General features: G+C 40.3%; 1 protein-coding gene and 1 non-coding gene across 4 annotated transcripts in view; both read left to right on the top strand.

Annotated features, from left to right (window-relative positions):
• Positions 1–27,649, top strand: part of LOC143429935 (uncharacterized) — a 411,918-nt gene that overhangs the window by 91,746 nt on the left and 292,523 nt on the right. The window lies entirely within an intron of this gene.
• On the top strand, positions 21,271–21,411 carry LOC143430065 (U4 spliceosomal RNA). Its single transcript, XR_013102599.1, has one exon. It is a non-coding gene; the product is annotated as a U4 spliceosomal RNA (small nuclear RNA).

The following is a 27,649-nucleotide window of genomic DNA, read 5'->3' as shown; positions in this document are numbered from 1 at the left end:
TTAAACGGAAAGTATCCAAAAATCGATCAAGCATGGAACGTGTTAAAATAGACTTTTGATTCAATGTGCGCAACACGTAATGCTATTTTTTTTATAGATAGAAAGCCGCACTTTCCATTATTCCATTCATAAAAGAATCAGTTATATCGTGCTAACTAATTTTTCAATCTTATTTGGAACTTTCGGTTGGAAAAATTGTATACTGTGCAGTTGAGCAACCACCCGCTATAACTTCGCTACCGTCGTTTCACATAATTTATTTAGTGAGTGTAACTACACTTACAATCAAACTTTTTATATTACTAACACTTAATACATCACGAGTCCTTGCACTGAATAAATAACCCAAGTCCAAATTATGACTAATAAATTCAAGAGTACAAATCCGTGAGTAATTGAATCGATCTCTCTTTTTCTTAATGTTAAAATCTATTCCTAATCTGTCTATCTGGGTCCGTACAGGACTGTTGTGTACGAATTTGTCCATTTGAAGATGTGTCCTAATGTCTTGTCCAGAAAAGTGGAAAAACTGTTGTGTCCAATCGTAGGTCTTGAATTTAGTGGGAAGTTCATGAGTCCATCGTTCACATTTCCGTAGAGTGTCCCTTCTCTGGACCATAAGACGACCATGGTGAAGTCGGAATTCTATTTCTAAAGTCTGTCGATTGTCGTTCAGGTGTTCATCGATTCTAGTCCGAGAAACTAAGTTTAAGATACATCAATTGCTGTTGAGCAGAAACGAACCACCAAACGCCAAAGTTGTTCACTACGGTTTGGCGCTACCCCTGATAGTAAATCAACTAACATACAGTGACGAATATACAGTAAACTCCCGTATAACGCAGCTAACACTTGACCAATCGCTGCGATAGATCAAGCTGTAAGTTGTCCATCGCGCATATTTCTCAATTGACGCAGACTACTATTCGCTATTAGAAAAACAAAGAACATCTAAAAATTATTTAAGTAGATAATTATGTTTGGTGATGACGATCTTGAATTATATATTGGATAATAACAAAAGAAAGTCAGCATAGTGACGACCACGCGTAGCTGAAGTAAAAGTGGGAGATCTCCCCGATTGGTCATCCAACGTCTGTCGTTAAAGCGGGGAGATCTCCCCATTCGGTTCGCTGAGTGTTATTATACGCGGCTATGTTCTACGGATTCGCGTTATAAGAAATCGCGCTGTGTAAGAATTTTTCACGCATAACGCATAGATACGTCTTTATATTAAAAGTCGATCGTATCGTGAAAATAAACAGAGGAAAATCATGGTAAATCATCGCGAGAATATCCCTCAGATGCTACGTAGCGAGGAGGCAAGGATTCGCCTCGTGAAACTGGATCGTCCGCGAGGTAGGAAAGGTGAAAGAGAGAAGAGAATGCCCCGCGACGAACGGATTGTTCCGCGAAACGATTAAAGCAATCAGTCGCATGCCTGGCGTCGGCCAAGTATGGCGGGACGCGGATCCAGTCCTCGGGCAATTGCGAAATCCGAGTTATCGTCCGGATGACACGGCCGTCTATTTATATATAACCGGTGACCGATTTAATCGATGGATGAAAGCACGGATCGGCACGACGAGAAAACTGTCTTTTCCTTCGTCCCCTTCCATCTGACCGATCGGTCATTACGATTGAAATGGAGCTGGTTTTCGTTGGTTATCGAATCTCGCGATCTCGAGTGTTACTTTTATTATTTTATGAAAGGAAAAATTTTGGAAATCTCAATAAACGGGACAACTCGACAAGAATTGTCTTCATCATTTAGAGGAGACATAAAACCTTTCGACAAAATTTTTTGTATGATATATTTTCAAGTTCGAGGAATTACATGATAACCACAAAAAAGTTCTACAGAGATATATTATTTAAAATATAAATCCATTTAATTCAAATAATGGATTCGACTGCTAATCAATTCGAAAATTAATTAATTGTAAGTGACTGGAAATGACTGTTACAAGAATTTGTTAATTCTTATCTCGTTGAAAATACAAGAAAATGGTGTATAGAAATCTATTTAAGGAACTTCCACATAATTTATAACAGTTTTCTGTTAGTGGATTCACCAGTAAGGGTACCAAAATGGCGGAGTCGCGTCTTAGACGCGAGGGTGTTAAGGGCACGTCAGAAATTCTATTATATGGAAATGGAAGCGGAAATAAGTGCTCGTGGAAAACTGTGCTGTGTGGCTCAAGATTTCTGTCCCTTTGGAGGACCGCCTCAGGCTTAAAGAAGAAGGGACACCGAGAATAATAGTTCGGTCTTAAAGAATTAGAACATACAGAGTGCATCAAGCGCTCAAGTTAATTTTTTTATACCCCAAATTTTGTTTATACATCCAAAGAAATTGTAACAATTCTTCAAATTATAAAAAAATAGATGAAAGTAGCTTGTATCGGAGGATGCAAGATCCACCATCCTCCAAAATGTACATTGACTCTTTGCATTCTTTTGTCGAGTGTGACTCGACATCAGTAAATAAAAAAAAAACAGTTAATTAAAAGAGTTATATTTAATACAATTAGTAAACGTAGTTGTTTACAAGTGGCAGTTGAAAAACTGTTCTTTAAAATAAATTTTAAATAAAATGTTTAAAATAGTAAGGAGTTGTTGGCAACGAAATTAAAAAATAATGCGGAGTGCAGAGGATTAAACCAGCATCAAACGGTTTAAATCCTTTCCGAATTACACGAAACCCATCGTAGGCGTTAGGGTAATGCCTCGAGGTACTTAAGAGGCACCCCTTTAAGACATGCCAAGAGACAGTTCAGCATCGACGCTTGGGAATTCAATTAAACCGACGAGAATTGAAGTAGCCGTCGAGAAGAAAGGCAACCCTTGCCGGTCGATCACCGCTAATAACCCTTGTAGTCGCGGGTAACCGGTCCGCGGCGAGGGTTGCAAGCGCGTCGACGCACGTGCCTTCTCGAGGGTTAATTTATTTAAGTCGAGGGCTGCGTCAGCCGCGTGAGGCGTCTCGAGAGGACGTTCGCAATGACCCCGCCTAACCGCGGCTCCCTGTTCGTGAGCGTTAATTAAAACTCGACCAGGCGAAGGGACAGATTCCGACTAGGACGTCGAATGCGTGACAGAATAACCTAATCTCGCGGCAGAGAGCTGCAACCCGTTCGATGGCGGAACTGGGCAATCGGCGGGGAGGATCATCGAGGCGGTTGGCTTGATGAATAACGTTTTGGAGGCTGGTAATTGGTGCTGAGAGTGTCGAATGATCCGTTCGGTCGATCTTGGTTTGATTAGAGGAATTGGTTCGAGGATACGTTTTAATGGAGTAATAAATTGCGCTGGGTCGTAGATTGGTACAGACTGGTTCAGAAACAGTCGATAGTAATTATTATCGATACTGGTGTTTTCATCGTAGTATCTACGCTGAGACAATTATATAAAAACAAATTGAATGGTGAGTATTTTGTTACCAAATATAAAGTCAGTATAAAAATACTAAACGATCAGTACACAAATATGGAATGGTTCTATTTCCAACGAAATGAGTATTAGAAAATTCTTCTAACAATTATTTTCATTTAAGTAGTTACGTTCATTTCATTTTTGTAGTTGAACCCATTCTTTGTAATATGAGATGTAATATATCTTTGTAAAACTACCAATATATACGTACGATATTGTAAATGCTACTACCTGTAAACAATTTTCTTTACTAATTATATTAAATACAGCTTTTAAACATTGCCCTAATTTTTTCTTATTTACTGATGTCGAGTCACACTCGAAAAAGAAGTGCAAAGAGTTAATGCACAATTTGGGGTGGTGGCAGATCTTACATCGGAGGACCCAAGTGAATTTCATTCATTTTTTTCATTCTCCGGAGAATTAATAGAATTTCTTTGGGTGTATAAACAAAACTTTAACTGATGAACCAAAATCGAACATTTCATATGTTACAACCTGGACATATATATCATTAATGTAACATCAGTTTAACGGAAAATCGCACGAGTAAAGTTGCTGAAGCAAAATGATCAGCGTAAAATACAATTTAGTTGGACACTTTAATTGAGTGGCAATTCATGCTGCTCCTTTCAGCGTTATCAAATTAACCTCGTTACGTAATCACGTTGAATCGTGCAACTTCACAAAGTAGATTGCATGCGAGTTGGTCTACATTTCATTTTCCGAAGAGTTGATAGAATTTCCACGGGTATATAAATAAAACTTTCACGTATAGAAAAGTTAACTTGAGCTATTGATGCGCTCTGTCTACGCGAGTAATCTAAATTGGCAATTTCACAACGTAGTTCTACGAAGTAATGGTGTTCTCCGTTTAGAAGGTAGCTCGTTACTTCCGGTGAAAATTTCGAAAATGAACGGTTTGCGTTACGATCGGACTAACACAGAGGGAGCACAATGGAAGACGGAGGTGAGGAAACGGTCGATAAATTCAACGGACGCGAGCAATAAAGAAAACGTCGCTGTGGCTCGCGACAATTTGGCAGATATGGGGCAGCGATGTCCACGGTGGAAAGCGGAGCGACGCGAGGCTCGTTAGCGCAGAATTTCTGAAAGTAGGCAGGCAGAGAAGCTAACCGGCCCGTTCTACCTAATATAGGCGAGCCGTGGCCTTTTGTCCGCGCGCGATCGCATCCGGTACTGTCGATCTGGAAATTTGTCCGCTGTCGCATGGACTCTGCTGATTCGGGGCTTCCTTCTCGGATAGCTAAACATGCGTTCTTCCGTGTTCTTCCTCGCATCGGAGATTCGAAGCGCTCCGTAACGGTGCGTTCCTTTCGTGAAACCAATTTCGCCAATTAGTTATATCGATGTTGGGTAATTATCATTAATTGTGTCAATAATTCTGCTTTACGTAGTTCAAATGACGAACTTACGATTAACGATACTCCGATTTTGGAAACGATAGAAACTCAACATTATTATCATCGTCACTCTTCTATGCTTGAAGTAAGAAATAAAATGCAAATTAAACTTACGTATTGACTATTGTCATTTAATTTATTGGTCGAAAAACATTCGTATATAAATGGAAATGTATGTATCAAAAACGTAAGAATGCGCTACTGCAAATATATAATCCAGTTCGGTAAAAATTCATCGATTAAATCTACTTGTCAGACCTAATCAAAAAGAAATTCGTGTCATAGAAAATACGCATCAGGTCACTGGAATCGATAATCTCCAACGCGTAATTATTCATTAAAGACAAAGGCCTGTGGCGGTCTTCCAACACTCCCACTAGAGGGGCAGCAGCTCGACGGTGACCACTGCGTTTGCGGAGCACTGTCTTACGCTACTCTGTGAATTGAGCAAGCTATTTAAACGAAAAGAAAAAACGTCCAATGCGCATTGAACCCACGCGAAAAGCAGAAATTATCTTCGAGCACACCAGACGCATACCATTAACCCGCTGACGCTAAAAATTTCCCAACGTCGCGCGAGTAAGACCCATATCAACGCCTCTATTGACACGTCTCTAAGTTTCACGCGCGACAGTTACGGCGCCGGGCTGCCAGCGGAGCTAACAAGAAGACATTCTATCCGTTGGAACGGAGCTCGCGACATATTTCATCGCTAACTCGCCTCGATTCCGCGCGGACGTCGCCGGGAAAACAATGCCGTAGGTGAACAAGGACAGTCGAGAACTCGGTGGTTGATCGGAACCGTGCGAGCCGTCGGTGACCCGCGTTGTTCCGCGATCGCGGTTCACGCGCGATAAGCCGCGACTCGACGTACCGATACAGACGGGAATACATGTCGTGGTGTTCTCTCGGCACCGTACACCTGTGCGAGCACCTCTCTCGAGCCACCCACGCGAATTCTTGCCCTTCGAATATCGAGCGGCGCGTTCCTCGCCGCCCTGGTGCACGGTCTGACCAGTGAGAGAGAAAAATGGTGCGGAACAAGCGTTCTAATTGGAGCTGGATCGAGGCAGCAAGAATTCGGAGCGAAACGCGAGAACGAACAAGCGTTTGCTTGAAATTGGACGTAGCTTCTATCGATCGCACTGAATTAAGCTATACGTGATTTAGTGCAAGGTCGCTAAGAGCAATTTGTCAAATTCTTTTGCACTTGAAATCGCACTGAAGAATTCAAATATAATCATTCTATTAGATAAAATCTATGTTTGTTAATATAGTAACGTAGAATTAGATTTAGAAGAAAAATACTTATTTGAAATTCACGTATAATGTTTATCACAAACTACTTGTTTTTTGTTTATTCATTATGCATTTGTTGAACTATTTACCAACATCTTCACTTATTCCTACAATCTTTACAATATTATAAAGACCATAATTATGAAAAAAAGAGAGCAGAGTTTAAGATGCAACAAAGCAATAAATTTCATTTTTGTGGATTTGTATCGTTATATATGATTTACAGTCCGTACAATAATCACCACGAAGATTCGTCTATTCTAATAATCGTTCCACCGATATCATCATACAATTCCAATTAAAGACGTTCAAATCATCATCATCATCTACAACCAGCTGTCAATGAATCAATCTTGTTCCACCGTTTCGATTACCCAAAAGAAGAACTCGCCGGTTCCCAGAGAGTCCCTCGAAGGCCGCGGAGAAATATTTACGAGCGTGTTTCCCTGGCGAACGTCGAGGGACCGGACCCGTTCCAGGTACGTCCCTTCCCGTATACGGGCCGGAACGGTCGTTACTTGGCGGGAAATTATTGCTATTACAGTCGGAGCACACGCGCGTAACCTTGTTATCGGCCCGGTTGATATGGCGATTACGGATGCGTCGCGTGGTGGCCGGCACCCATGGATAACGTATGTAAAGCTCGGAGAGTCGCGATCAGCGATTCGAAGGAAAAAGAGGCGAAGATAGAGGAGAGGTAGCGCGTGGTTTAATTGGATACAAGCTGGGTGTAACGAGCTCTATCGAATTACTTGTCCGGTAGGTAATTCACTCGGCGCAACATTCGACAACCTTTCGCTCCGCCAGCCGTTTAACGACGGATAATTCCTGTTTCGTTCCGTGTACGGGGCGCAGGAAGTTATTGATCGATACGACGCTGGCAAATTGAGCCGGCGTCGATGGCGAGTCGGTTTTTATTCCTTTTTTCTCTACTATTTTTCTAGACAAATTTTATCTCTTTTTTCGAGAGAAGTCGTATATTTGTTTCAAATGGTCCTGTTTTAGGATTTTTAATTGTGATAATAACGATAATCAGCGTTTACAAAGCTTAGCGTGGTATCTCAAAGCAGGTGGCTGTTGAGACCATCTCTCGATCGTCCAGGAAGGGTCAGCAACATTCCGATCTCCATCGGCTCTCCACGCTCTCGTACTCCCCAAAGTCGGTCACCTGATCTCTCCGCCAAGCCATCGCCCATATCGTGAAATATCAAAAACCTGGAGATCGTTTTAATTTAATCAGTCGGAAATTATAGGAGCGCGTTGGGTGGCTGTTCGATCGGCGACGCGTGGATCACCGCTTCCGCTCCCGGCGTGGATCATCGATGATTCGAAAGATCGTTCGGATAGTCGCGATGGGAACACGTGTACGTACATAGGTACGTCTCCACATACATAGACGCGTAAGACGTGGTTGAATGTGGTAACGCGGTTTACACGGGAGGCTTGGAACCTGGCTGGGACTATCGGCGAGTCGAAACCCGGAGCCTTCAATCATTGTCAATCAGTTCGGACGAGGCACCGTTACGGTGTCTTCGATGCACGCTCGTCTCCGCGCTATCTGGCTACACCTACTTCTATTCTTCGCCGGCATTCCAGCCGCTACCGCGCAGTCCCGTTCTCCACGAGGTTCGCCTAAGCGCACCCTTCGACCAAGCGGACAGCGCGGGCCCGTCTTGGTCCTGGCCACCTGGCGCAGCCTCTCGATCAAACCGCCTCGCGGCCTCTCTTTCGACTCGTTCGAGTCTAATTCTGGGAGGCCTCGTTGCTTAGATGAGAGAGACGTCCGGCTAACAAGCTACCGTTTTTTATTCGCTAGTTTCCTTGCTTTTCGATAAATAGTCGCGAGCGTTCTTCGCGATTCGCGTTCGGTTTCGATCGTGGAACTTGCTGCGGGTAAACGTAACGCTCGAGACTGTTGCATATGTTAATATACATTCGAATGATCGGAGAAACGAGGATGGAATGTTTCGAGATGACGAGGAATAATGGAAATCGAGTGATGTGTGGAGGATTCGTTAAATTATCTGTTTGATAGGCAGGATTCTGATAAAATCTATACAGATTCTGCTCATTTTCTTACGCCAGTGCTCCGCAATCTTTTGTCTTCCAAGACACATCAATGTTTTTTCGATAATTCAAATGCAAATATATAAATTATGATAATACGTATATGTTCTTTTTTATATAAAAAACAATAAAATGTATGTAGATATGTTATAAAGATAGGTCATGGACCAAGATCACTAACTCAATTTCTACGTCTCAAAGTTCCAAGCAGTGCTACAGCGCTGTTTTTCTACTTACCGTAGAAAATATTGCCTTATTGATGCTGTGTCATTCCTGTGAGTGTCCAGCGTGTAGTCAACCTAACCTAATCTATCCTAACCTAGCCTAACCTGCGTAATGCAAGCCTAAACTTTTTGTACGATTATTTAATCCTTTGGAATTCGAATTATTGTTCAATTCTGTTGCCAACAACTCCCTACTATTTAAAGTGTTTTATTTGAAATTGTCATGTTGATAACATTCAACACAAATGGCCGAAACAGTGACATAGAAATTCACTCAACGATTCTCGGTCATTAATCTCTTTCCTCAGGTGCAGTGGTCTCGATCTGAGACCATGCTACGAATATGGCAATCCCGAGATGCTCTAGCTAAGTCGCCAAGGGTTGTTAGCCTTTTGCTCTCAGAATTATTTGCGCTCGCCATAATCGTTAAATTCGATCGTAAAATCTCTAAATTACTAAATACGCCACCCGAGAATGCTGCACACTCGATATCCTCCTCGGTGGAAATGGACCCTTATGGCCGTTCCATCCCAAGGTATGAAGAATAGTCGTACTACTGGCTACTTAACCCGCGACCAATCGGTTACGTACGCCGCCGGTTGCATTACCTAGCTACCTACTTGCCAAACGTGGACCGACCTCCACGCCACGAACAATGAGACGGGACATCCTCGCTTTCGAACCGGCTACCGTTTGTTCTTCCTAGATCGGCCCTTGATGCCACCTCGGGAAACGCGTTGGACAGCAAAAATTTGTTTCCTCCGTATGGCAACGCTAATGACGCGGCCGCATTTTTCATTAGCTTCGATTAAGGTCGCCGTGGAACACTCGAGTCGAGTATCAGTCTCGTCAACTCGAGACGTGCATTTTTTTCCACGATCAAGCGTTTTGTTTAGCTTTGCAGAGTTTTTGGAAGTTGGATATTTCTGTGGGAGAGATCGGAAAGAAATTGGCAGGGGAAAGGTGAACGTCCCGTTACTCGTCGCGTTGCTTCTCGAGTTTTGGATCCTCGCCAATCTTTTGAAGCTTGGACAGCTTCCAGGTACCGGGAGAATACTCGCACAATCACCAAATTGCATTCGAACCTAGTCTCCCTAGCAGAGCGCAGCGAGATTTCGTTTATTCGAGCTGTTTTTGTCGTAATTCCAGGATTATCCATTAGTTTGTGTCGTTGCCTCGTGAACGCGTATCGAAACGGTAGGGACAAGCAAATATTTCCCATTCGACGGTTGAAAAATTGAAACACGTCGCAAGTGACTCATTGCTAGGCGAGCAAAAGCAAAAAGGGCGAAACCGACACTTTTACCTCTTCCATTGCCGCAAACAGCGAGCGGTATCTCAGCTGGCATCGCTTACGCGTATCACAGCGGCTCATTGTTCGCGGAAGATTCAATCTCGCGGTCCAGGGGAGCCTTTCTCCTCTTCCTGCATCCGTGCGGGCAGAAAGAGAGCGTGGCTGGGGGGTTGCGGAGGGGCAGGCGGGGTGCCAGCCAGAAGATAAATGAACCAAGTGTTATTTTCCGAACGAGCCTTTACATAATGAATAGGAAAGCGAGGAAACGCTTGCCGGATTTTGTTTTATTTACGTAAGCGACCGAACGGAGGCTGCGAATCCGCAAGCAAAAACTGCGACCAATTTCTAATAGCCGGCTAGATTCGCTGGTATCGCGCGTCGACAGGTCCTGATTACGCGAAACGCTTAATCACGTACAGATTTTCCCTCGATTCGATGCGAGATCGCGATAAGATACGCAACTAGCGTAGCTTGTCATTCCGCAGCGCGGAGGCCTCGCGAAGTTGCGTTCGCGGGTGCGGAAGCGGCGCTTCTTTCCGTCTGGGTGACTTCGTTGCTTCCTGAATTCGTAATTTAACTTGTCGGAAGGTATGGTCATCTTTGTGATGTAATAGAGCTTGGATAATAACGAGGTATCATCTTTTTAACTCGTGTTTCATTGGGTTGACAAGAAAGTAATTTCTGCTTTTTAGTATGGAATAAAATTCAATTTTCTCTGTATAAAGAAATGAACTTTAATCACTCAAGTATCTTTCATTCTGTTCGATGACCTTTTCATATTCTTATGAAACTCTCTTCTATTCATATTCTTATAGTAACTTCATGTTTCTGCGAATAGAATTATCGCAGCGAATCATAAAACATGTAGTCTTTTTCAGCAGAAAAAACTCAAATAAGGGTGATTTGAGATCATCATTCTTACTGAAATTTCTGCCATTTAGAAAGTTTTGTGAACTTATTGTGAAATAAATTATAATCCGATGGTGCAAGGTTGGAGGTAAAGATGTACGAGGCATCGCATTGTCGCACTGGAACACGATTTCTTTGCGATTTGCCAATTCTGATCTTTTCTCCTTGATTTCTTTCAATTTCATAAGCAAGTAAAGTCTGAGTTGATCGTTTGGTTGCTTGGAAGCAGCTCAAAATACACGACATAAAAAATTATAACATTAGCAGAAGAAGAGCGAAATAAATATAATTTTATCTACTTGTGCAAACCGAAATTATTTTCTTGCCAATTCAATACAATAATTTGTTTGAAAGTTTTACGAGCTAACTGAAGGTGAAAAATTTTTCGGGTATAAGCCGTGTTCTGAAAAGATACAAGTCCTTCAGGACACGGCTAACATCCGGAAAAAGAAGGCTGAAGAGCTGAAGAGCTCAAGAAAAATTTTTCATCTCTGTTTCTATAGTAGTTTGAAAAACCAACTTTCTTCAGATTTTCTCAGAGTAGACTTGGAAAATATTTTTGTTAATATATGTAAAAATTTTAAAAATCAACAAATTTATATTGGTCCAAGTGATAAATAGCAACTTTTAATACAAATATTGTAGATTATGCAGCGCAGATTCAGTGATTAATGCATATTTCATGCATGGATACTAAGAACAAAATTAATTTTAATGAAAAATAAAAGAAAATAGTGAAGGAAATGAATATCCAAGTTGGGAAATTATATAAGAAGAATAAATTGTAATGAATAATAAGAAAAAATAGTGGAAAAACACTATAAAATAATATTCCAATGGCAAAAGAAGATTCAAAATGTTCTCCGTTGAACAAAAAAGATCTATAAACATTTCATACTAAACTCAAAAACAAAAGAGTAAGTTTTACAAAGGCAAACTCAAAAGTGCGTGAAATAAAACATCTACAACCCCGAAATTCAAATCTTCGTTTGATGAAAGAAAAACCTTCAAGAGAATCGAGATCAGCGTTGAAAACGGTCGGAAAGGCGTATCTACCGGTTCCGACAAGAAAGTGGCGCGATGAAACCCGACGAATCGAACCGGGCTTGCGTTTCACGAAGATCGCGCGTGTTTCTTGCGAAATCGTGTAGAGCAGCCCGGCAATGAGGAGCAGTTTCGCGGTGCTCGTCCGGGTAGTTAATAAATTAGTCGCGCAAACCGTCGCGAACATGGGAGCAAAAACTGGCGCGGCTCCTCGTTCCTCGTGCGCGAATACGCGCGGGGGCAGAGCCGCGTGCTCTGCGGAGCAACTCTCGCGAAGACGCGCGTTCCGCCTTAAACGAGCAGCACGCGAGCCATCTGTACCAGCAACGGCCCTCTTAAAGGAGATACAATTTAATTAGAGCTCGACTTCCTCAGCCTTTCACCTTGGTGACCATCCTTCAGCCGCTAGTCCAGGTTTCTCGCCGCGCGTTTCGTTACCCTCGATCGTCCTAAAAACTGGTAGTCGCGAGCTGCCCGATCTCGAGACGACCGTGCGAGTTCTCCCGCACGAGGAATAGTCCATTTGGTAAATGTTTGGTTGAATTGCAACGTTGCTGATTCGGAGATTGTAGCTCTAGCGATCTTCCAAAATTCAGACATAGCAATCTTAACACATAAAATATTGTAGGACATTTATTAATTAATTCATTTGCATTGTAAGCTTGTATATGCATGGAATTTCCCTTATGGATTAAAGTATAATACACTAATAATAGTGAAGAAGTACAAAACGTAGATGTATTATTGCGATATTAAATTTTGATGATATAATTTGCCACTTTTTCCAGTAATGCAAATGAGTTAAAAGCAATTACAAGAAATTGAAAAATCGATAGATAGTACTTTAAAATTGAGATGTTATACTCCGAATGAATGATGAACAACTGGCACAATGTTTTAAAATTCGTTCGCTCTCGCTCGCATTCCAGAACATATGAAATCTAAATTATTGGTTAATGATAAAACGATAATTTTATTATCGTTAAAATTTCTGAACTGTTCCCAATGAAGGATAATGAAGTTATCTTTATCAGTTAATTAGGGTTTCAAATATTATGTGTGGAATATTCTAGAATGCAAGCGAGAGCAAATGTGCGAAATAAATAAGTTTCTCGCGGGAATGTTTTAAAATATCGCGTTAGTTGTCCATCATCCGTCTTTAAAGTAATATCTCGGTTGAACAGAACTCTCTAACGATTTTATAAAATCTTGTAACAGTCTTTAGTTAATAAATATCCTATACTAACATGCTCGCGTCTAAGGTGCGACTTCGCCATTTTGATAGTCTCTCTTTTCCTTCTCTCCTTTCTTACACGTACATAGCTTTACAGGAAGTAGCGTGCTTCAGTAGATTTCTTCAAATCACATAATATCAGGTGCGATTTAGCTAATATTGCGCGTATAACTTTATAAAAATCGCTACTTTCCTTTACTTATACATTACTCTCATAATCGACGCTTCAATTCATCATAATTGCTAAAAGATTAAACCAAAAGCTTCAAAATAAGTTATTACCTCAATTTCTAACTACGACAGCAATGTAATTGAACTTTCTTCCTAAACGAAATACTAACGAATTATTTCGGCAACCAAGATTCCAGCACTGTGTTGTGACCAAGAAGGGGGAAATTTTCCTCGAAGAATCAAAGGATACATGCGGTCGGTTCAATTTGTAACTGTATCAGTGACGTAACGAACGCAAAGTCGGCAGGATCGATTCGAAGCGGCTGTTCGGCGTCGACGCCAGGTTACGCGGGACGGCGTCGGTTTTAAACGGAGAAAGTGGTGTTCGTAAATCGTCCGGTCGAACGGTAGCCAGCGGTGGCCGGCATGAGAAAGCAATCATACGCCGTTTCAGATTTGTTGCCCTGCTAACGAGTCCGTTTCCCGTGGTCGAATCTATTTCTTCCGCTGGAACGCCATCGCTTTCACGCCGGGATACATCCTCTCGCGGTGCCCCGCGGGCTGCTCTTTCTTGTCGCCGTTGACACGCGTCTCTTAACGCTTCTGCGACCGTTTCTACCATCGGATCACTGAGATTTTAACGGTGAAACGAAAATTTCTCGCTTTGGGACACAGAGTCCGTACAGGAAATGAGATGTCATGTGGGAAGGAAATTGTAATATTTCGTTGTGATATTTTCTTAACCCTTTGGCTACTGTTGGCGCCTAAAGGCGCTTAGAAAGCTTGAGCTTGCAATACAATATGCAGGTCAGAAATTTTTATACTTATATGGTCCGAGGACTCGCTCTTGGACATTTGTTTCCGTACCACACTCGAACCTTAAACCCAATAACTAGCAACTAAGTAGCAACAAATACAAAAAGTCTTGAACATGCAGGATTTTTATTAGACGAGTTATTTGAATAAAAGCGAAAAGTTGAGGGATGTAAAGTTATTGGCAAAATTGTTTGGCAAATCTCCAGGGGTCCGCGGACCACAGTTTAAGAACTGATACTGTAAACGCTTAGAAGCTTTGCGCTTCTGATATTGTAGGCGCTTAGGAACTAGCACTGTAAGACTATAGGCGCTTCGAAAACTTACTAGCTTGTGATGCTATAGGCGCCTGAAGGCGCTTAGAAAACTTGTGCTTGTGACACTGTAGGCGTTTAGAAAACATGTACTTGTGATACTGTGGGCGCTTAGAAAACTTGCACTTGTAAAGGCGTTCAGAAAAATTGCAATGCAACTGGTGCGTTGCAATGTTTATGGTTAAAGGGTTAAAAATTATAGGAGCGATTGAATAGCAAAGTTTATACGAATAAGAGAACTCGAAGGATCGATAAATACGTAATTACGAGAAAGGCTACGTGTATAAACTCTCATTCTCGTTCCTGAAACATGCGAATTGGCTTATTAAGCGCGACGAAGTAGCTCGCCGGCGCGGTCTCTGCGCTCGTGTAACACACGTTGGCTGGAATTTACGGTATTGCCGTTAAACCTCGCGGAATCTCTCATCGTTAGCCAGGAGGACTATAGATCCTCATTATAATTACTGTTATGATCGGAACACTCCGTATCGCGGTATTTCGCCGCTCCGCCTTGCGCTAATGAAACGATATTCCCATGGAAAAACCGGATAAATGAGTCGTACGCCGCGATTTATCTAAGATAGAACGCTTAAACGTCTTCCTTGCCGCTATTATCGCGTGTGTAACATAGATTGTACTTACATATTCGTAAGCCAACAGAGAATTCGAAGGAGTCGGTGAAAAGTATTTACAATTTCAATATTTCAACGCTATCTGGTCTTTCGTTATACAGAAGCATTAATCACTGATATAAATCACACGTATAAATTCCATAACTGCGAATCAGTCGAAAGAGTTGAAATAAATTAATGACAATTTGAACAATTGTAATATTTACTGCAAACTATAAATTCATTACAATCTGTGATTTAATAATGTGATTAATAACTTGGCTGTCTATAGAGTATTTTAAGTATTTCATTTGAAGAACCACCCGCTTGTTATGAGAATGAGTGAACTCACCATTACGACTGTTTGTTTGAAAGTATTTATTGAAATAATCAAATATTTCTTGAATTTCTAACTTTCTGACTTCTGAGCACTGATGTATTCAGAAATTAATTTTTTTTGTTATATGGAGCATTTTGTTTTTTGCAATTATAATTATGAAAAATATATATTAAGTAAGGCATCTGGAATTGAAGATAATAAAAAAGTGTACGTAAAATGAATTCCCATATTTATTTGAAAAATCTTCAAGACACTTTGTCATCCTCTTCAGTACCGATAGTGCATTTGCAGAAAAGGGATGACGAAGCTTGTGATATTAGGATGGTGGCAATACTCTGGTCAACTCCGTAAATGTCCAAGATGACGCACAACATCATACAGCGACCGCTTGCTCGCCTCAGAGCATTTGGTCAACCAGAAACTCGCTGAAAATTTGAAACTGGAAACATAAAACATTCACGTACTATCTAGAAAAGCTACGTAAATGGAATATTCCATTATCTCAAAAAAAAAGCATTCATCTGCAACCATTTTCTTTCTTTTACGTGGAGAAATCCACATAGATATTCTGGTATCGATTAAAGCTTCTCAAACATATTCAGTTATATGCGACCGTGTCATAAATTTTGCTGTTGCAAAATCTGGCCATCCAATGTATAAAAGCAACAATCACAAATATAAATTCATAAATCAGCTGCACGTTGGTCGAAGGGATTGAAAAGTTAATGATAACTCGAACAATTTTAGTATTCGGTGGAGATTACAAATTCATCACGTTTTGACCACCCAGTATATAGAGGAAACGGAGAAGCAGTGAGAAGAGCACGCAGTTTCTTATCGAGTGCGAACGTGACGACTTACATATGTAGGCGCGACATTCAGGAGAGAACTTTCCACGTCGCAGGGTATTAATTGAATGATCGCACCCACGGCGGTTTATTATGCACGGTTTAATCGGATCGCGGCAGGACAGTAGGCACTGTTAATCCGCTCGCGGTCCTTCTCTCGCCAGCTCGTTATCTAGCGCGAGGGAAGCCCATTACACGCCTTGTAATAAGCGACTCGCCGCGTCGTTCAAGAACAACTGTTCGTACCCGCATCGCGAATTAGAATCTCGCTTTCCTGCCTTTCGTATGTGCTTACTGCACCGTTCAATTATTTTCTCATTTTTCCCTTTTTTTTGCAACAAATTAAATGGTCGGAAATGTATTTAAAATTAATTTTTAATGTTATTTTATATTATAAAGAAAATTAAATTCACTTAGAAAACAAGATGGTACTTTGTTTATTATCATTTATACATTTTTTGCAAATAAATGTGGAAATTCTGTTTCACGTGCATTTCTTTTTCTTCTTTTACTATCTTCAATTTCAAATGTCTCACTTTGAAGTATATATTTTTCGTAATTATAAACATGCAAAAAATATAATGCTCCATGTAACAAAAAGAATCTATTTCATATTGAATAAAAATAATTTACGCAATGAATATGAGATAGAAAAAGCAAAAGTGTTGCAAACATCATTACATCGCATAGAATAGTGATAAGAACGATCCATTTTTAGATTCTAATGTCTTAATTTAAGAAAGAGCTTGGCGTACAAATGCATTTTAGAGTGTACTGAGAACCAGTACACTTGGCAAGGAATGTGTTACATACTAACAAAAAGGGATTAATATACTGACCGGTAAAATATAAGTCTGTTACTTTTTACTATAAATAAGTGGAAATTGAGTTCTAACTATTTTCGTTAATGACGCGTCAGTCTTACTGATTGTCGCTATAATAATATAAATAATGCGCAATGGACAGCGCATAGTTTTGCGAGTCGCAGCTTGGCTAAGTGTTAAGATACAAAATTCCTTTTACACATACAGATTTCAACTAATATAGAACCGATCGTGCAACAGCTGCAGCAATTTACGAAACGATTTGTTAGGTGTTGACAGGAGATCCTTCTACGAGAAAATGAAAAGGAACCCGAGTAATCTTCGGATCGCGATATCATTAGCAACGTTACGTGCGCGAGGCCTACGTAATTACGCAATACTGCGCGTTCCTTTTCCCTAAATTAGATCAGCGAATAGATTAGCATACGCTCGAGGAACTTGACGCATACGCGGAGGAATGCGCCTTACTAACGCCTCGATTCGCGGCCCATTATCGTTGCTCTACCGCGCGGATAACGTAATTGAATCCGCGAAAGCGGCTTCCTCGAGGCTCGTTTAATACGCGCAGAGGGATGCCAATGGTCGATGCGGGGGAATAATAACAGATCGGCGGCGTGCAACGCGGGAAAATGGAATAATTACCGTTGGTAATCGATCTAGTAGCCCGTTCGCGCGATATTGATGACAGAGACCTACGAAAACGGCGGCGCTCGCCTACCAGTGAAAGCGCGAACCAGTGATTTCCGCGTGATTGATCGCCAAGTAGATTGAAGATGCATCTCGCGCGTGAAGTCGTCGTCTAATGATCGCGCGGCGTTATGCATTCGCGCCGCGATTACGCGCTCCGATTCGATTCTGCGTTCTCCGTTTACCTCCCAGCTTTAACTCGCGATTCTAACTAGCTATTTTAATGAAATTACCGAGTCGTTCAAATGTGTTCGAGTAGATTTTGTTAAGTGAATTAGAAAAGGATCTTATTTATACATCCGCAGATTTCAGTGAAGCGGATCGTTTCTGAGCACGCATTTTCTAGTTCAAATCAACGAAGAGCGCGAGTCCCTGTCACGAGTTTTTCATCACCCTGAACTACGTGTGCCTTAATAAAGTGGTTCTGCTTAACGGAATATTGAATTGCACGAATTAAATTGGCAAGAAAGAAGTACGAATAAACTTTAATCGATTATATATTTTCCATTTTGTTCGATAACAAGCAAACCTAAATGTGACTGATATCAAATGTCAAATGGAAGAAATTACAACACTGACAGAAGTCTTTTATAACAATCACAACGCTATTTGTGCGTGTACGCCAAAAATACTTTCTTGTCATTAATAAGAAAACTTGGACGCGAAGCGTAGCGTGTGATGTTCGAAAAGCAATGATTTTCCTTGTATAATGAAATTGCGCTGAGGTGTGGTCGATGATGTGTCGAATCGAAATTAAACTATTGGTGGGAAAATTGAGAAGCTGAGAGGGAACTAAAAAGGTGCGAGGGGTAGAAATAAGGGTTACAGGTCAACGGTCAATGGCATACAAAACAGACAATAAGTCACTAAAACGGCAGGGTTTATGAATCGTGCTGTTTTGCGGAGTAAGTCTAGAAGCGAATGTTTCAAAATTTGCAATGGTGCGATGTCTTATTGCTGATTTGCGAAATTATAAATTTGGCCAAGAATTAGCCAGATGATCGTATTAATTGCTTCGTGTAGAGCTGTGAATGTGTCTGAGAGGAAAGAAAGAAAGCAGAAAGTAGAATGTTTCGTCCTGGGTTTGCGTAATGGATTCATCGGTAACGCTACCAAAATGGCGGAGTCGTGCCTTAGCGACAGCTCGGATTCTATTATACGGAACTGGAAGCGGAAACGAGTGCTTTCGAAAAACTGTATTGTGTTTATCAAAGTCGCTTTAAATGTTAACGGATAGTGAATTATGATAGGGACGAATAGCTAGTGATGAAAGGATGTCGCGGAACAGAAATGCCAACTGTTTTTTAATTGTACATATTTAATCTTCAGTCTTCCTCCTATTACGTACACATCATATTGTTTTAAACATTTCATGTCATTATCATTACATTTCAACTGTTAAGAATTGCAAATGGAAGCGTTCGTATATATGCACATCCATCTTCCAACTGTCATACGCGAATACAAATGACGTGCACTTCATCACAATATTTCTTGACTTACAAGTAACTTACCTTTCTGTTACTACGCATTGAAATAATTTTATCTCTTTCGCATTAGAATAATTTTATGTACTCTTGAAATGTTTCTTACATTAAATAATTTAATTTACATGTCTGACATTTCATGTACTCTTCGTTGCAAAGAATGGACCACCCTTAAATACGCTATTTAACTATCCCGTACGATTATATAATTAATTCAGTTGTTGCATTGAAGCATTGTATTATAGTTAAATTGACGAAGCGATAAGGAGAGTGCAGTTTTTAGCATTATGTTATATTTTTACTTTTTACATATTTCTTAGATTTTACAATTGATTTTATGTCGATTGGTGCACTACTTTCTTGTGAAATACTATGACTCTTTAACAATCCTAACTTTTAGAGTCCATTTTATTCCTTAAATGTTAACCATTGCCAATAAAAGAATACGTGTCGACTCTACAAGGGTACCCAGTTTCAATACAATCGGTGTGTAACACAAAGGTAGATTTACTTGTTAGTGTATCAAACTGTAGATAGAAACTGTAGCGCTGTTAACGTCGTTACGTCTACTTTATTTAGTGAGTGTAAAATATACTTCCACTCGCAATCGCAAAGTTCTTATGTTACTACTACATCGTCAATTAGTAAGTAGTTGTAAGTGTAGAGAATAACAATATCCAGTCCGTCCAATCTGAATAAAGTGTTCTGTGTTCGAGTCCGGGTCAAGAATGTTATTTACTAATTCATTCATATATAGTGTCCTAATGTCCAGAAGTAGGAAAATTGTTATGCCCAATCATAGATCCTGAATTTAGTGGTTTCATCAGTCTATCGTTTATACCTCCGTAAAGTGTCCGTATGTCCAGGTCAGCGCAAAGTCAATCATCTGTTAATAAGATCGTCGATTGTCCTTCACGTGTTTATCAATTTTAATGCCAAAAACTATTATAAGTTCGCAATACGTCAATTACTACTGAGCAGAAGCGACTAAACACCTGTTCTCCACTAAGGTTTGGCACTACCTGGTAATAAATCGGGTAACATGCTGATACAAAAAAATGTCACATTCTCAAAACTAGTAGATGTATTTTCGTCCGCATCATAAACTTGGGATACTCTGGTATCCCAACACGGACATATCTCTAGCTGTATCCATCTAAGGACCAGATTTGCGACGAAATTTTTCCGTTGAAAGGGTTGAAAGAGAGCGGGTTCTCTGAGAGCCGCGGAAAACTCGCGATTATGTGCAAAGTTCCTGCGAGCCGATCTTGTCGTGGGCGTAAGAAAACGCAACGCAGCTGGAGAAAGTGTGTCTTGGCACGCGGAATGATTTCCACGGCTGGAAATTTTGTACGTGCCCGTTGGTACAATCGTGATTGAGGTAATTACGTCTTCTCGCGTTTCTGTTAAGAGTATAGCCGCCGGGCAAAAAGTCGATAATTATTATGATCACTCGGTGTTTTCGTCTCGAGCAAGCCATGCCCGCGCTGCTAATAATCGCGAGCGCGGACCCGTTATTCCGCAACCCTGTCGTTGAACCCATTAACATATGAAATCGTCTAAAATTGAAAGCAACCGGGGTGCTAATGCTCCTTTTCTATCAGCCCGAGAGAAACTTCCCGGCGAGCGATCGAACACGTGCGCCGTTTCTGTTTACCGGCCCGTTTCAGCGTCGCTTCTTGATGAAAGGGTAATGCGTGCACCACTGCGCTTGTAAAAACCTACGATAAATCTTACTAGCTGGTGCGTGCTAGAATAATTGCAGGAGGACTGCGGGAAGCATTCATTTACTTTCCACTCTGCTCGCGTTACGAATCTCTATAAATGAACTTTTTACTCTTTTGCACAACTATCCGAGTGCAGCCATTCGATATATAATTTCAAACATTATCATTTCTTGCCTTTGGGACCTTTATATTTATTGCGTAACGTTGTAATTTTCAAGGAATAATTTTTTCAATTCTATCATCTGTTTCAATCGATAAAAATTGAATGTCAGCAGACGACTCTTCGTTTGTTTGTTCATTGATGGAAAATGATGGAAGCTTTTTAGAACCGACTGATTTATATCTTCGCAAGGTAGAAAAAGTGGGAAAGGGTGAACTATCGTGGAATACGAAAGGGATGAAACGTTATGCGTTAGTTCGATCGTTGAACGCTAGATGGCGCCTCGATTCGTGCAGTTTCTCGCTGGTTAGATTGCTCGTGAAATGTTATAAGTACCACGGGCGTGGCTTCAATCTTCAGCTTTGCGCAGTGGCGATATCGTAACCAATGAGGTTCTACCGAGGTGCGATTATTGCTAGTTGAAAACTTTTACCAATACCCCGCCAAGACGATGTGAAAAACCATCGGCTACGGCAATTTTTGGTAACCCCTACGGGGGTTGTAAACTAATATATAAATATATTGTAGCTGAAGTACTAACGATAACTTCGATAATCGTGTAGTAAATTTTCATTAATTATTTTATTTTCTTTGTTACTAATTTATAGTAGCTTCTTTTCTTTTATTCATTCAGTTTCAGTTAATTTATAATAATCGAGTATTCCACTCATGACTCGTTCAAATTGCGAAAAAGAAAGGCTCAATGCAATTCATACTTATATTTTCGATGCTACCATTTAGAAAAAGTGTGTACTATAAAGTTGACGTGTGACGTAAAATTTACTTCAAATAAGTTCACGTTCGTAACTATTGTTTATAGTTGAATCAGCCAACGCTGAATATGATTTTCTTGTTTCAACATATTTCATGCGTATTCTCAATGAACTATTGCTCAAAGTAATTCATAAACACTATTTATTTACCTTTTAAGACATTGCAAGCAAGAATCTGCAATTACAGTTAAAAAAAATAAATGTTGAAAGCGTAGGGACTGTAATCTCAGTTATGTGACATTGCAAGCACTGTAATCGCCGTCCGGAAAACAAATGTTGAAAGCGGAGGACTGTAATCTCGGTTACGTGACATTGCAAGCAGGAGACTGCAATAGTCACAGTCCGGAAAAATAAATGTTGAAAGTGTACGATTGTAATCTCAATTACGTGACATTGCAATCACAGTCCGGAAAATAAATGTTGAAAGCACAGGATTGTAATCTCAGTTACGTGATGGATAGCAGTGAATCTTTTGTTTACAAAGTTGACTAATTAATTGCGAAATTTAGTTTCAAAATTCCATTATGGGACGCGTAATTGATTCAGCAATGAGAAATATACAAACAAGAGAAACGTTCATATTATAAATTTCACGAAAAAAGTAAAGCAAATAAAAAATTAATGATCGTACCTGTCAATCGTACCGAAATAAAGTTCTGAATTGAAGCGTATACCGTTATAAGTTAAGACTGACTTTTTAACCTTTCGCACTCGGCACCTTCCCGTATATTAACAATAGATATTATTTCTAACATCTACCAGCAATAAAAAAATTGCCATTTCAATAGAAAACTTGTGGCAAATATGCAGTTCTCAAAAAGTTACAGTGGAATACGTTTAACCTCCGTAATCATATTTTATTGCAATTAATCAATTCTAATGTTCCTTTAGAGGTTAATTGGTGTAAGAAATTTGAAAATTAGAGTAATGGATAGCAAATGCAAAAGTGACATGACTCGAATAATTACCTCGCCTAGCGAGATACCACCGGGACTAAAATTTATATCCGGCGAAATAATTTTGTATTACCATTTTGTATTACCTATAAGACTTCGACCAAAAGAAAAAGTCGTCGAGCGCAAAGGGTTAAGTGTCTTCGTATCAATAACGTTCTTGAATTATCAAGTTGTCTTGGACGCGAGAAAACTGAATTTCCCCCGCTGCACGCTAAAAGCACGTGAAAAACCGCGATCGCGTGCAATCTGTTGATTTTATTCAATTCCAGTTCATTGATCAGCGTTTCCCGCGCGCTAAATTTCTTATCGATTTCACTCCATTCAGGGCGGTCGATTCTCGCATTGTGCGCGCTGCCATTAAGCCGGTGCACCCGGGCGAACACGCACGTGTGTGCGCTGGCTGCGCTTACCCGGGTCGAGGCTGACGTTTTAGGATCCGTCGACCGTGTGATTTCCGGTAAACGTTGAATAGCCCGCCCGTTTAGGTACGCGCGCGGCACACGAAACTCCATTCAGGACGAACGAGCCAGCGATTAACCTATTTACCTATTGATCGGCCGTACTGCTTCCGGCAACCTTGTTTCGCGGATCGACGTGTATCCGCCGGTTGTTACGCGCAATTACCGTCGAGGATGTTACCACTGTCTTGCTGCGGAGTCACGGGCCAAGAAGTATCCTTGTGCTTGCGTAACGATGCTTCCAATCGTTAGAACTCCACGCGTAACGATTACCAATTCCTAAACGATCGTCGTTTCGTATCACTCTTTCGAGCTATTTCGTCGTGTATCGTTTATTTTGTTTTTATTTACAATTCAAACGATATTATTCAAAGATTCAAAGGCGAACAGACAAAAATAATGGCAAAAGATAAATAGATTATTAGGGATTATTGGTAAAGTATATGTGGGATCTTTGGCGGCACAGTTTCTTGCGACACGATTTTTACAGAAAATGGAAGAATAGTATCGAAGCTACTGAAAAATATTTCTACGTAGCATCGACGCTTTTAGAAGGGGTTGGGCGTCTCAGAGATTGGGAGATAGCGGTTTCATATGAAAGATTCGCTATAAGAAAAAGTTTCTCGGTCTATCAATTATGCACTTGATGAAAAATATCCACCTTTTGACTTTTCCTTTTCAAAACGGAGCAATTTCCTTGCATTCGACTAGATTCCGTTTTTTTGTGTGTCCGCCTCATAAATCAAGTCCGACTCGATGTGGCTGTCGAGCATGTCGGCTCTAAACTTGTAAAACTTTAACTTTTACTTACAATTTGTTATTTCACGAAGTAAAGTGGTATTTGATTTAACACGTTTCATATCGGATCGATTTTTACGATTAAATAGCTTCACTTCTGGTATATAATTTACAATTTTTACAATAGTATGAAAATCATAATTATTAAGAAAAGGGTATTGAAATAGAATAGTTTAAGATACATAATATAACAAAGAAATATTAAATTTTTTTGGGAGTTTATATTACAAGTTTACTCGCATTCTTCCTTTTACAATGGGTTCATTATTTCAAGTACTGCAAGTTAAAACTATTTTAAGCATCAAGATTACTCGTCCATCGAATTTACTAGCGCGTTCACAATATTTGCATGTCTTTTCTGGACACTTTTGGACACTCTTCAAATTTGAAAGAACGTTAAATGCATGTCGATAGGAAAACGGCTGCTTTGGCGAAAAGTGCGTCCAGAAACGGGATTCCCTGCACCGAGCAGCGCATTTCAACGACGGTGCAACACAGTTCCGTTAAACGTTCCACGGACCAATTCGACGCGTACGGACAATACCGAGGCTCGTTACTCTCACGCAATACGTAACCCGGCATGCAAGAAATAATTACGCGTTCCACGAGCCACCGACGATCTGACGGAAGTTCGAACGGTGTGCGTGATTCGCGAGACCGTTCCTGCGTGGGAAAATCTATCGAATCTCCTTCTTTTCCCCGTCGATAATTAACTCCCCCGCGTCGAGCTAACCGGCATCGTGTTCAACGTCAAAATCGTGATGTAGAATTTCAATTTAGTCCCGTTAATGGAATCGTGTACTCACGTTTTTATATTACTTTACGTGGTTCTAACAAGTACTCGATTTTCAAACTTTCCTATTCGAATTGAAACAGTTAATTTCAGCTGAGCTGTGTACGTGTAAGAAAGAAAAACGGAGGAAGACTGCTTTGTTCTGGGCCTGCTAGTGGACTGATAACGCTACCAAAATAACAGAGTCGTATCTTAGATACGGGGATATTACTGACAGCTCAGAAATTCTATTATATGGAAGGCGAAAATGAGTGTTGCAACACTCTTTTGTTAAATTTCGTTCTTTCAAACCAATCCTTTATTAACCTTCGTCATCGTCAAATGTATTTTTCCTTATTAAAACCCAACCTAAAGCAACCTATAGGACCTTAATCCCTGCGTTTGTAATTATGAAACTGTAGGAATGTCCAAGGATTTGGGCGTCTACGGGATTCGGAAGAGATACGATTTCTACGTAAGTATTTAGAGCGACGCTTAAAACGCGAATGGAATTATGTTTCCGTGGATTGGGTCATCTTTAGGTCAGGCTCCAATTAGAAATTCGTTTCGCATAAGGGAATGGTGAGTTCTGTGGTTTGTTCCAACGTGCAGAAGAACGATTTACGAACATTAAAATGACGAGAGGAGGATAGAATAATTGTGATTTGGAACTAAGTGGTTCGCACTCGTAGAATTGTTGTAACTTCGATGATACATTAATAAGTGATAAAAATGCTATTAGTAGCGTGCGATTAGCAGAATTTTTAATGAAACATTGACGAAGTGGACGTAAAAATAAATACGACACTCATGTTACTGCTTAACAAAAGGCTAAAGGTGAAGTGAATTTTAGAATTAGCGCATGCCATTTTTTATTACAGTCTATTTTAAGTTTTTAACATAGGTTCTATACGTAGCGATAATAATAGGAGCCGTACTTTAATCATAATGTCCAAGTCCCTTATTGCTATACTCAGATTTGTAACAATAGTTTATGCTTTCCGCCCGCGAAATATTAGCGATTTATTACACTACAATCAATTTAGGACACACGAGGCTCCCATGTCCGTTACTCAAGGGTGACACGATTACCTGCAAGGTACTCTAAGTCGTTTCACCTCCACCGAATCAACGAATAAATCAAAATTCAGCAGTAGACATTCCCCACACCTTTGATCAACTAACTTATCAGAGTGCATCATCCCCAATTGACGACTTTTCGCAGTTACTTAATGTTCGAAATGCCTTCGCAAGACGGATTTCACATAACATTCCAAGATTAAAAAACCCAAATTCATTTTTAGAAACACATTAAATTTAATACAACGTTTTAGAAACACAGAAAGTTGCGAAGTGTAATTCGTTTTGCCATTTGAAAATGATTAGAACTTTATTATACAAGTCTATCATGTCATCAACGTTCAAACTTTAACTATTTACTCGCCGTTAAATCTCTCGTACGAAATGAGCATTCCTTGAAAGTCTTTCTTCACGTGCAACAATTCTTTGCTCACGCGTCCGGAACTCGAAATCGCATCGAAATGCTGCAAACGAATCCTGTTAACAAATCGCGAGGCTAGTAAAAACAAACGATAGAGAAGATCCATTATCGAAGGAAACGCCAATCACACAGCCTTATCGAATATCGACAGTGGTTGCCAGAAGGCAAGACGCCCTCCAAGACTGGTATCCGTCCCTACTTTTAATCGCACAATTTGCGGCGTAACTTCGCGCCGGATTCCATTCCGAGCAGGCTTATCTCTCGTTTCCACGTGGCGGGACTTTCACCCCGTTGTCGGCGTAATTAAAAGTCTGCCGTCGTCGATCAACCCGCCTCGAACCGCCTCCGAGGCTCCTCCTGTGTCGCATCGAACGCCGGAAGGCGCCAGGAAAGTTGCAACCTTCGAACTTTCCGCGCCTTGCACTGCACCCCCGCAGCCTGTTACCGTGATCGACCGTGAACTCGTATCGCTCCGCCTGGAATCTTCTGATTACAGATATACGCCCTGGGTGCAGCGTTCCTAATTACCGAGTTCAAACATTTCGACGTACGGGAGGTATACAAAAAATACCACACGCACGGTTTTGAGAAAAATTGTTGGAAATAGGTTTATAAAACAACCACTTTGGATCTATAGTTTATATTATTGTTAGTTCATTCATTATGCATTGAAAGTCACTTCTTTATTCTTCCACTTGTTCGAGGGAACTGAATTGACGTTAAAATATGTAGAACCAATGACTAATCTTCTGTGTTCGCGAGGTCCTTATGCCCTTTTATATAAACGGACTTTAGAAATATGTACTGTAATGATATATATTGCATATTATAACATATATATATTAAATAAAAAAATACAAAAGTGGAAAAAGAACAATACGTTTCCATTACGCTCGCTATGTATCAACTACCACTCGATCTCGTGACGACGTAGTCGCACCTCCGTTCATCTATCAAAACTCTCACAAACGTTGAAAAAAATAGCATCTCCTGTCATTTGAGAATAAACGATTAATTTTTGTACTCCATTTTCAACAAAAATCTAACAAAAATGTTTCAATAAACTGCCAAACGTTATGATTTATGAAATAGAGTGTGGTGGTTCTTCATCATTCGCCATTAGAGGGGTAGCAAATTTAACACATGTAATACAGTTTCCCAAATGTATTCATTGGTGAGATTTTTTCTTTTAAAAATGGGAACAATGAAAATGGGAAAATTTTAATAATGAAGCGACATGGAAAGAGACGAAACACTGTCTGCTTTATTATTAAAAATTGTAAAACGTTTTTTTTAGTAAATTGAAATTTTTATTAGTGTTCTTAACAAATTTTCGAACTTAAAAAGTGTTCTGCTTGAAAAAGTGGAAATGAAAAAGTTTGGGAAACATTGATGTAATGAAATATTGTATGACAACGTATCGATCTTTAGTCAAAACGAGAAACGGCCTGAACGACAAGTCGAGCAAACACGGCTCGA

This window comes from Xylocopa sonorina, chromosome 12 (assembly GCF_050948175.1).
Source record: "Xylocopa sonorina isolate GNS202 chromosome 12, iyXylSono1_principal, whole genome shotgun sequence".
Taxonomy (NCBI): domain Eukaryota; kingdom Metazoa; phylum Arthropoda; class Insecta; order Hymenoptera; family Apidae; genus Xylocopa; species Xylocopa sonorina.
This window is presented reverse-complemented; position numbering and strand designations above follow the sequence as displayed.